The sequence below is a fragment of the Drosophila nasuta genome, chromosome 2R, assembly GCF_023558535.2.
Source record: "Drosophila nasuta strain 15112-1781.00 chromosome 2R, ASM2355853v1, whole genome shotgun sequence".
Taxonomy (NCBI): domain Eukaryota; kingdom Metazoa; phylum Arthropoda; class Insecta; order Diptera; family Drosophilidae; genus Drosophila; species Drosophila nasuta.
The window spans coordinates 2,815,314-2,826,114 of NC_083456.1; the positions used below are offsets into that span (position 1 = coordinate 2,815,314).

The 10,801-nt window shown below is 46.6% G+C and overlaps 1 pseudogene; it reads left to right on the plus strand.

Moving 5' to 3' along the window:
• On the plus strand, positions 1–4,876 carry LOC132787887 (uncharacterized; annotated as a pseudogene).
• The last annotated feature ends 5,925 nt before the right edge of the window (positions 4,877–10,801 follow it).

Here is a 10,801-nt window from a genome sequence, read left to right on the forward strand (position 1 = left end):
ATGTCCAAGAGCCAAAAGAGCGAAAAGGACTCAAAACACTCGTTAAAGCTTCCGACCACAGCTCGTCGCCTGTCGTCCGCTTCGCCCGCTCCTTCGGGGTCTAAATCCGCCACCCCTGCCGCTCAACTCCGAGTAAAGGTCGATCGTCCGTCGTCGTCTGCTTCTGCAAAGACTCCGCCGTTGCGTACATCTTCGACTGCTCCACGTAGTCAGGCAACTACCCGTTCCGTCCAAGCTAAACTTAGCGAAACCCGTGCAATGGCTCTCAGCAACTTCGTCAGTGTCTCCGACAGACTGGTGCACTTTGAGAGTTGGGTCAGAGGGCCTGCAGCCGAAGACGACAATGTACACACGTACGAGATCCGTCGTGACCGGCTGCAAGCCCTCTGGGACAGTGTCGAAGCCGCCTATTCCACATGCGCTGATGCACTGCATCGAGACGGCGACAGTGAAGGCACACAGGCCATGGAGGCGAAACACGATCACTGCTATGCAGTGTATGAGCAAATTACCCAAGTTCCCGGGTCCAGCAGGAGTGAAGCATCCGTTCCTCCTGTAAACTCCAGTGGCTGCGGGCTCCCTCCAGTCGACACCGAAGTTTTCCGTGGGGATTACTTGCGGTGGCCGACCTTCCGTGACCTTTTCACGGCCATCTATGTCAACAATCCAAGGTTGACTCCGGTTGAGAAACTTTTCCATTTGAATTCGAAGACCGCAGATGAGGCCAATGAAATCGTAGCCAAATTTCCGCTGACAAACGATGGTTTCGCGTCGGCTTGGGGTGCTCTCTGCGAACGATTTGAAAACAAGCGCTTGCTAATAACAAGCCAGTTAAAAATCCTGTTCAACCTGTCCACGGTTAACCAAGGGTCGGGAGCAGCTATCAAGGAGCTGCAGAGCACGATTCAGCGTTGCTTGACCGCTCTTGAGCATTCAGACATTTCCGTCTGTAGCCCGTTCGCAGATTGCATCCTCGTTTTCCTCTGCTCGTCCAAACTCCCCAAGCTCACACTCTCGTTGTGGGAGCAATCTTTGGTGGACAAAGCGAGAATTCCCGCATGGCAGGATATGAGCACGTTCCTCAATGAGCGCTATCGTACGCTCGAAGCGATTGAGGACGTGAAACAGACTGCCAACCCACAGAACGCGACTGCAGGACCATCCCGTCCGCAGAATTCCAAGCGAGTCAACTCCTTTGAGGCCCGAGTCACTCCGAAAGGCAAATCGTGTGATTTGTGCTCAAAGGAGAATCACCCTGTCCGGGTGTGTCCGCGTTTCTTGCAAATGTCGGTCAATGAGCGGATGACATACATCAAACAGAAAAGTCTCTGTTTAAACTGTTTCGCAAGAGGTCACCAACACCGAGAGTGTACGAGTGCGCACAATTGCTTTACATTCAAAGGGCGGCACAACACTCTTCTCCATCGTGGCGATAGTGCCCACAATGGTGCCTCTTCATCTTCCAATATACAGTCCACTCCAAATCCAACGGCAACAAATGTGCATAATTTCTTTTGCCAATAATGCTCAGAATGTCCTTCTCAGCACGGCGGTCATCAACGTATGCCACTTGGGCACTTCATACACCGCACGTGCGCTAATTGATTCCGGGTCCGAAGCGACCTTCATTTCTGAGCGTTTGTTCCAACGCATTAAGTTGCCTTTCCAGTCCGTGCGAGCCCAGGTATCCGGGCTAAATCACGCAGTTGCGGCCCAATCGCAGAAGTTATGTCACTTCAGCATTGGTTCTCCGACGAAGCCGAGGCTCCATATCGAGACTTCGGCATTCGTAATTCCACAGTTGGCAGGCAAACTGCCCTCCTTCGATATGCCGCGAACTTTCCTCAAGGATCTACCAGCGATAGAACTGGCAGATCCACACTTCTACAAGAGCGCTCAGATCGATATACTAATTGGCGCGGATATCCTTCCGTCGGTCATCTTGAGCGGCTCCCGGCCAAACATTTGTGGCTCACTCCTTGGGCAGGAAACCGTGTTTGGCTGGATTCTTACCGGCCCCGTCTCCCAGAGTACGTCGACAACTGTTTCTGCGTTTTCGACGAGAGTAGTACATGTGGCAGATATCGGGTGACTCTTCCATTCCGGAAGCCCGATGGCATTGAACTGGGTCATTCCAGATCTATAGCGTTGGCTCAATTCCTCAAGAACGAGAATCGTTTGTCAAGAGACGATTCTCTAATGGAACAGTACAATGCCGTTCTCCAGGAGTACGTGGACTTGGGTCATATGACACCCATATCGCCTCAGGCGATTGGCACGACTCCTAATTTCTACCTGCCTCACCACGCCGTGTTCAAACCAGATAGCACCACAACGAAGGTGCGGGTCGTTTTCAACGCATCTTGTCCATCCTCAAATGGCAAGAGTCTGAATGATATCCTTCATTCAGGGCCCATTCTCCCAATCGGATCTTACGATGCAGATTCTCCGATGGCGATACTATCGATATGTGTTCAATGCGGACATAACGAAGATGTATCGCCAAATCCTCATGGACTCGAAGCACACACCGTTCCAACGAATTCTGTTCCGTACGTCGGACGGTGAGATCCGTGACTTCGAATTGAACACAGTGACATTCGGTGTCAACTGTGCGCCTTTCCTGGCTCTACGAGTCCTCCAGCAACTTGCTGATGACATACGCTTGGAGTATCCTCTCGCAAACCGAGTCATTTCCAACAACATGTACGTGGACGACGTCCTGGCGGGGACACACACGAAAGAAGAGGCCATCCGGACCATTGCGGAAGTGTGTGCAGCCCTGGACAGCGCTGGCTTCCCGCTGAGGAAGTGGACGTCGAACCAGAAGAGCGTGCTGAAGGACATTCCAAAGGACCATCTACTTCGAGAAGATTTCCTCGAACTCGAAGACTCCAGTACGGCGAAAACTCTGGGCATCAGGTGGCAAGCTCACGATGACGAGTTCTTCTTCATGCCACCAGAAGTTGCCCATCAGGACTCCTACACGAAGAGGGAAGTGCTTTCGCACATCGCTAAGCTTTTCGACCCAGCCGGGTGGCTGGCCAATTTCGTTATCCGAGCCAAGATCTTCATGCAGGAGATATGGCTGAGAACGCACGAATGGGACGAGCATTTACCCACGGATCTTTTACTCCAATGGAAGGAGTACCTCCAGAGCTATCCTGCTCTGGGAGAGATCCGGATTCCAAGATGGGTCCAATTCCAGACACGAGTGAAGCTCCAGTACCACGGATTCTGTGATGCGTCAGAAAGGGCGTATGGAGCAGCGATCTATGTCCGTGTGGAGATGGCGAGCAAGGTTTCCACACATCTCCTTACTGCGAAGACAAAGGTGGCTCCTGTCAAGTCTCTCTCAGTGCCACGTTTGGAGCTGCCAGCAGAAAGTTTCCAGACTTTCTTTTGGACTGATTCAACAATTGTTCTCGCCTGGTTGAACAAGCCACCCTGCAGATGTACAACCTTTGTGGCAAATCGTGTGGCCAAAATCGTCCAAGCCAGCGACGCCAAGAACTGGTCGCATGTGCGATCCGAGCACAATCCGGCAGATCTTGCAAGCCGAGGTGTCCTGCCACAAGAATTGATGCGTAATCCTTTGTGGTGGCATGGACCAGAGTGGCTTCATCTCCCGTCGGATCAATGGCCAACATCTCCAAGTCCCATTCCGGAGACTCTGCTGGAGCAGCGGATTAAGTGCAACGTCGCTAAGTTACCTCCTACTCCTGACTTCTTGAGTAAGTTCTCTGAGTTTGGCAAGGCACTGAGCACGTCTGCCTATGTTCTTAGATTCATCGATAGAAGTCGGAAGTTGGCAGTTCCAAGCTCTACCGTGGTCCAAGCGGATAAGATGTCACGGATCCAAGAGCGGCTAATCGTCATGGCTCAACGATAAACTTTTCAACAAGAATACCACTGTCTGCAGTCCAAGCAGCAGGTTCATTCCTCAAGTTCAATCCGAAACTTGAACCCTTTCCTCGATGGCAAGGGGATTCTACGGGCCTGTGGGCGTCTGAGGGCGTCCCACTCGCTGCGTTATGATGAGAGTCATCCAATCATCCTCTCGTATTCCTCGTCCTTTGCACGACTACTCGTTCGCTTCACCCATCGTATATCCTTACATGGGGGTAACCAAGTCGTCATGCGGCTGATCCGTTCCAGATTCTGGATTCCAAAATTTAAGGTCCTCGTCAAATCCACCATCAACTCTTGCAAGGTTTGCGTGATCTACAAGAAGAGATTGCAGACCTAAATGATGGGGGCTTGCCCAAGGAAAGGGCGTCCTACTCGAGACCTTTTACACTGGAGTCGACTTCGCCGGCCCATTCGAAATAAAGAATTACACTGGCCGAGCCTGCCTCATCACCAAAGGGTATGTCTGCGTCTTCGTGTGCTTCAGCACGAAGGCGATCCACTTGGAGGCAACATCGGATCTCACGACGGAGAAATTCCTGGCCGCATTCTCCCGTTTCATCGCACGGCGCGGGTGTCCATACCAGATGTACTCGGACAACGGGAAAACCTTCGTTGGAGCTGACATGGTGATCTCCAATGACTTCTTGGAAGCGACGAGGGAGTGCATCATCGCACAACACGCCCACAAGAGCCTATCCTGGCACTTCAACCCGCCGGGCGCCCCGCATATGGGTGGATTATGGGAAGCCGGCGTAAAGAGTTTTAAGGCACTCTTTTACAAGGCGACATCCACCTCGAAATATACGTTCGAAGAGTTGTCCACTCTTCTCGCTAAGATCGAAACCTGCCTGAACTCGAGGCCGATTTCGCCTATGTCCGAGGATCCTTCGGACTTACTAGCGCTCACTCCTGGCCATTTCCTCATAGGTGGCCCTCTTATTTCGGTGTTGGAACCACCAATTAACCAACCGGCCACCTCCATCCTCAATCGATGGCAGCGACTGAAGGCTCTCCACCAACAATTTTGTTTCCGTTGGAAAGATGAGTACCTGAAGGAGCTGCACAAACGGACGAAATGGCAATCCCCTACACGGAACCTTCGGATCGGTGACATGGTCGTCATAAAAGAAGACAACTTCCCCTCGAACGAGTGGCGCCTAGGACGGGTGCTGACGACGTGTCCAGGCACCGATGCCAAGGTCCGAGTTGTAGATGTGCTCACGGCGCGGGGTACTATGAGGCGATGACCAACCGGGCTCCACCCGGTCCCGAACCGTAACACGGCCACGATCCCGAACCCCAACACTGCCACGTTCGCGAACCCCACCACGGCCACGTTCGCGAACCCCAACACGACCACGTTCGCGAACTCCAGCACGGTCACGTTCCCGCTCGCCGTCTCCCCAGCGACCTGCCTCAGCTACGCCCGAGGGGGCCTTTTCGACGTCGCTCTCATCCTAGCTGCAGGACAAGGCTGTGAGCATTCTTCCAACGGCCAACATCCTAATCGACACCGGATGTAAGACATTCGAGATGCGAGCGCTGATCGACCCGTGCGCGGCGACCAGCCGTATCAGCGCATCATTGGCAACGGCCTACCGGCTATCCGTCACCCGCGTTGGTACGGAAGGCGTCTGCACGGCGATCATCCGCTCGCGGACATCCGAGTTCCGTCGAAAAGGTGCTGCTGCACGTGGACCCTCAATTCTGCTGCCGCACCCCCCTCCGACCCGTCGATAGCGAAAACTTGGAGCAGTTCCGCAGCATTACGCTCGCCGATGAACGCTGGTTCCAACCATCAATGGTGTCCCTTGTGCTCGGCACTGATGTGTATCCTCACATCATCCAACCCGGCCTCCTGCCAAGCACCAAAGGTTTGCCAATGGCCCAGAATTCCACCTTGGGTTGGATTCTGTCCGGTCCATTTGGACAATGATACCGTTTGCAACTCATTGCAAGGGGGGAGGATGTTGATGCCAGATGATTGCAGGTGTGACCACTCAGGCCAGCTGACAGTGTGGTCGCGATCGAAAGTTATCGATAGCGACAAAGCTGGTATACTGTGCGTGTGACCGTGTCATACGCGCAGACACACTGTTCTTGGTTTCCTCTGGAAATGGTTACCCTGCCCTTTTTAGTGCTTTTCTGCATTTATCTTTTGTTTCAAATATTCTTCTGCGCACATGACAAGTTATTTTTCAAGTGTCGAATAAAAGTTTGTAAAAGTGAATAAACTCCTTACTTACGAAAATTCGAAGTGTTTTTATTTATTTAAGAGACCCCCCCTACACAATATGCATTGAGCCTCGCTGCTTGAGAAGTACTTTGCTGTTCGCCATCTATCTATCTAGATCACCTTCTTGGGATGCAATAACTGCAAATGATAAGAAATAATGAGTTCAGCAAGTCCGATGAGATCGATAAACTATCTACTTAAAGGTTCATATTTGGATATGGCTTTGTTAATCCTCGTCTGAATATTTGTCAGCAGGCTTACCGACTCCTCACAGCGCGCACAATTCGCCGACGACATGCTATATAGGAAGGAGATTTGATTAGTATTGTAATTATGATCATTTGTAGCAAAATGTAGTACTTCAGGCTCTCCAAGAGTTCGATGAGCTTGTTCAGTTTTTTCTTCTCCTCTTCACTCATCGTATGGTTAGGGTTCGTCAACAAGGTACTGACAAAGGGAGCATAAGCGCGTATGTCCCCATTTACCTCGATGACATCATCTCCTGTGTCACTCATAGATGGGCCATTTGATTGCCGGTTCTGGTAACATGAAATGAAATCCCCAATTGAGGAAAAAAGAAAAAATTAAATATTTTAATTAGGCTTTAAATTATAACAAATAAGAAAGCTACAGTGTTCGGCTGTGATACATGCTACCCATTTTGAATAAAAGTGGTATTATTTTCAAAATATACCACAAAAATACTAAAAATTAAAAATATATCAATACCATTTGATATTGGTATATTCATATGGTACCACTTTCAATAGTATATCTATATCGATCAAGATATACTATTGAATATAGTACGATATCAATATACCATTTGATACTTTTTAGTTTTAGTATTTTTAGTGTGCGAAATATGCCAGATTTCCAAGGCAACAAGACTCCCTAGTAAGTAGGTGTTTTTGCCCATACAAAAGTATTTATTTAATAACTTCTACAATTTTGATCTGATCGCAACCAAATCAGGAATCACAATTACTATAGTTATTATTTTATATACCATTCGCGGCTCGATTTTCGATTTTTGTTGATTTACGGAGGCGGAAGTGGGCGTGGAAAAGATTTGAAACAAACTTGATCTGCGTGCAAACATAGCATAACAAATTGAAAAAAATATAGGGTATACAAGTACTCTATATAATTATTAGTGATCTAATTGCATACGGTGTAATAGGCCGCTTGTCGCAGCAGAAATTTAGCATAGCCTAAAAGTATGCATTTTTTTCCTTTTATACACATACATGTAGATATTTATTATATTGTTTGAATATTTATTGTCATAATTAATTTTTACTATTTAGTTGTTTGTTTAGTTGTAGAAAATTGTGTATTGTTTCGAAAAATGGTACTAAGTGTTTTGTCGTGTTTTGTTTGGATAAGTGGAGCCGTTGGCCGTTTATTGGCTCTATTTGAATTGCGTCTCGCTGCTTTAGAAGTACTTGACTGTATGGTATAAAAATTAAGAATCTTAAACTTGAGAGTTGTTAGTTTCTCTGACTTTTTAACTGCTGAAAATGTAGACTGTCATTCTGACAATTCCTTTTTTCACAGTATGACAGTTGTCATGGAACTGTGTTCTCTTCTTCTTCAATCTACGGTCACATTTGAAACTACATTTCTTATGCGGCTCTTTTTCTTTCCCTCTCTCGCTTTTTCTTTCTCTGTCTGTTCCGAAAATCGAGTCCTTAACGTTTTATCTGTTCTGTTGCGCAATTTGCCTAACAAGATCCAAATCTAAGGGTAGATTGGGTATTAAACCGATAAATTCGACATATTCAAACAATTTCTTCTAAAAATAAACTCTCACTTTTATTTCTTTAACTTATTTTCTCTTCTATTAATTTCATTGATTTTTTTCGCATTACTCTTTCATTAGTAATTATGAATATATATTAAACGCAAAATAGTCTGCCCAAAAAGCAGACATGAAATATCACACAATGACACAAAACACGCGACCATCTCTAGAATTGCATTCTAGAAGTATATGATGCTTTGTCACTTCGAATACAAGCTTATATGTTTGTATGTATGTGTGTGTAAGCAGCATATGCGTACACATGTGGACGAATTGTCAGGCAACACAACAACGTCTATTGTCTGTTGGTAATTTTTTTTTATTTGCGGCCTAGCAAAAGCTTCTGCACACCGCCAACATAAATTAATATGCGTTACTAACGGCGGCTCAGTTTATGCACACATACAAATTGCACACTTGCAAATTTTCAGAACACGCGCCGTTTTTATACCCGCTACCCATAGGGTAGAAGGGTATTATAACTTTGTGCCGGCAGGAAATGTATGTAACAGGTAGAAGAAGGCATCTCTGACCCTATAAAGTATATGTCGGATCAAGTTCAGTAATTTGAATTGTGCGCCTAAGTCTAGAATTGCACGCCTGAGTCCTGAGGCGAATTGTGTAGTGTTGTATACTGTACAACACTAGAAAAAGTGAGACGACAGCATATGCGGTTGTCAGTGTGTCTCAGTGTAAGGTTGATAGAATGAGACCACAATAGAACCCGTATGGGTGTGAGTGTGGTAGTGCAGAGAACTGAAATCGTTCGGTTGGATTGTGAAATAGTAAGAGATCAACACACGCTGAGCCTCGCTTCACTATTTTTAGCGATAATAATAAAAAGATGGTTGAAATAAACCCACAGACGCAACCAACAAACGATGAAGCAATTGATGCTTCTACATCAGAAGTGGGATGTAACTCCGGATCTACAGTATTTGCGGATCAGTTTCGTGCCTTGATGGAACAGCAAAATCGAAGTTTTATGCTACTAGCAAACACGTTGCATACGGCGTTTCGAGAGCCTCTTCAAAGTAACGGCATCGTTTTGCCGAAATTTAATTTGGACGTCTCTGGAGCAGATGCAATTCAGTGGTGCGCGACTGTGGACATCATTTTGAGCGAAAAACCGTTGGAAGGCAGTGCATTAATAATGGCATTAACGCAGTCTCTTGAAGGAAGCGCTTCACAGTGGCTATCGCAGATCTGCTACCCTGGAATCACATGGCAGCAGTTTAGGCAGTTGTTCGAGCAGCGGTATGAAAATACTGAGACACCGGCGGCCGCAATTCTCATCCTGTTGGGTAGTCAACCAAATGCTGGCGAGAGTCTTGCCGTTTATGCGAGCTGAAAAATGACGTCACTTGTCACAAAATGGCGAAATATGGAAAAAGAAGAAATTGCCGCATCTGTGGTACTTGAGCATCTAGCACATCATGACCATAGATTGCAGCGCGTAGCATACACAGCAAGTATTCACATCAGACGCGAGCTGCAGTCTGAGCTGCAAGTGTTTTCATTAGACAAAAAGCGATCCAACTTCTCGCACGAGGAGCCGAGTGCTAAGCGTTTTAAATCATCTGCAGTTAATTGCCACACCTGTGGTCTGTTTGGTCACAAAAAGGCAGAATACAGAGTGAGGAAGCAGTCATCTACTGGGGAGAATTATGGAGATAATCGAGGGATGTCACATCGTGCCAAGACCACCATAATATGCTACCGTTGCAACGAACCGGGACATATTTCTACTCAATGTCCAAAGAGAACTGCTGGAAAAGAATCTGGATCGCGCACACATAAGCGAGTTGAGATGTGTGTGGTGGAAGAACCAAAAGCATTCATGATGCAACGAGGTGAGAAGTTTCCGATTACTTTTGATTCCGGAGCAGAATGCTCTTTGGCTAAAGAGAGCACATCACATAAGTTGACCGGAAAAAGAATTAATAATGTCGTATCGTTAAGTGGTATAGGTAATGCTAATTTAGTGAGTACTATACAAATTTTAAGTAATGTAATGATTAATGGAAATTGTATTGAAGTAATGTTTCATGTAGTTAACGACGATTGTATGAAAAACGATATTGTAATCGGGCGTGAAACCTTAGCCCAGGGATATTCAGCAGTAGTATCAAGTCAAGGAGTAGAGTTTGTTAAAGACAAAACAATTAACGTTTGTGCAGTAACTGACAAAGAATTTGACTTTGATAGAGTAAAAACCGATTTGTATGATGCAAAGAAAGACCAATTAATACAGTTATTGAAAAAGTACTCAAAGTCGTTTATTCGGGGAACCCCTCTTACTCGAATAAGTACTGGAGAAATGACTATTCGTCTTAGTGACCCGACCAAGACGGTCCAAAAACGCCCGTACCGATTCAGCCCCAATGAAAGAGAATTATTAAGAGCAAAAGTTCAAGAGTTGATTGAGAATAATGTAATTAGAGTTAGTTGTTCACCTTATGCCAGTCCCGCGTTGTTAGTCAAAAAGAAGAATGGATCTGTTAGGCTCTGTGTAGATTATCGTGAATTAAATAGAAACACAATCGCTGATAAGTTTCCATTACCTCTAATATCTGATCAGATAAGTAGATTGAAAGGAGCAAAGTATTTCACTTGTTTGGACATGGCGTGCGGATATTATCAGGTTCCATTACACACTGACTCCATCGAATACACGGCTTTTGTGACTCCAGACGGCCAGTTTGAGTTTCTGTCAATGCCGTTTGGTTTAAAAAATGCGTCTTCGGTTTTTCAAAGAGCCGTAATGTAATTCCTGCCGTCCCGGACACAAGGGGACCGAGCGTCTATGACACGACCTATCTCCAGGACTATCGACTTTAAACGTC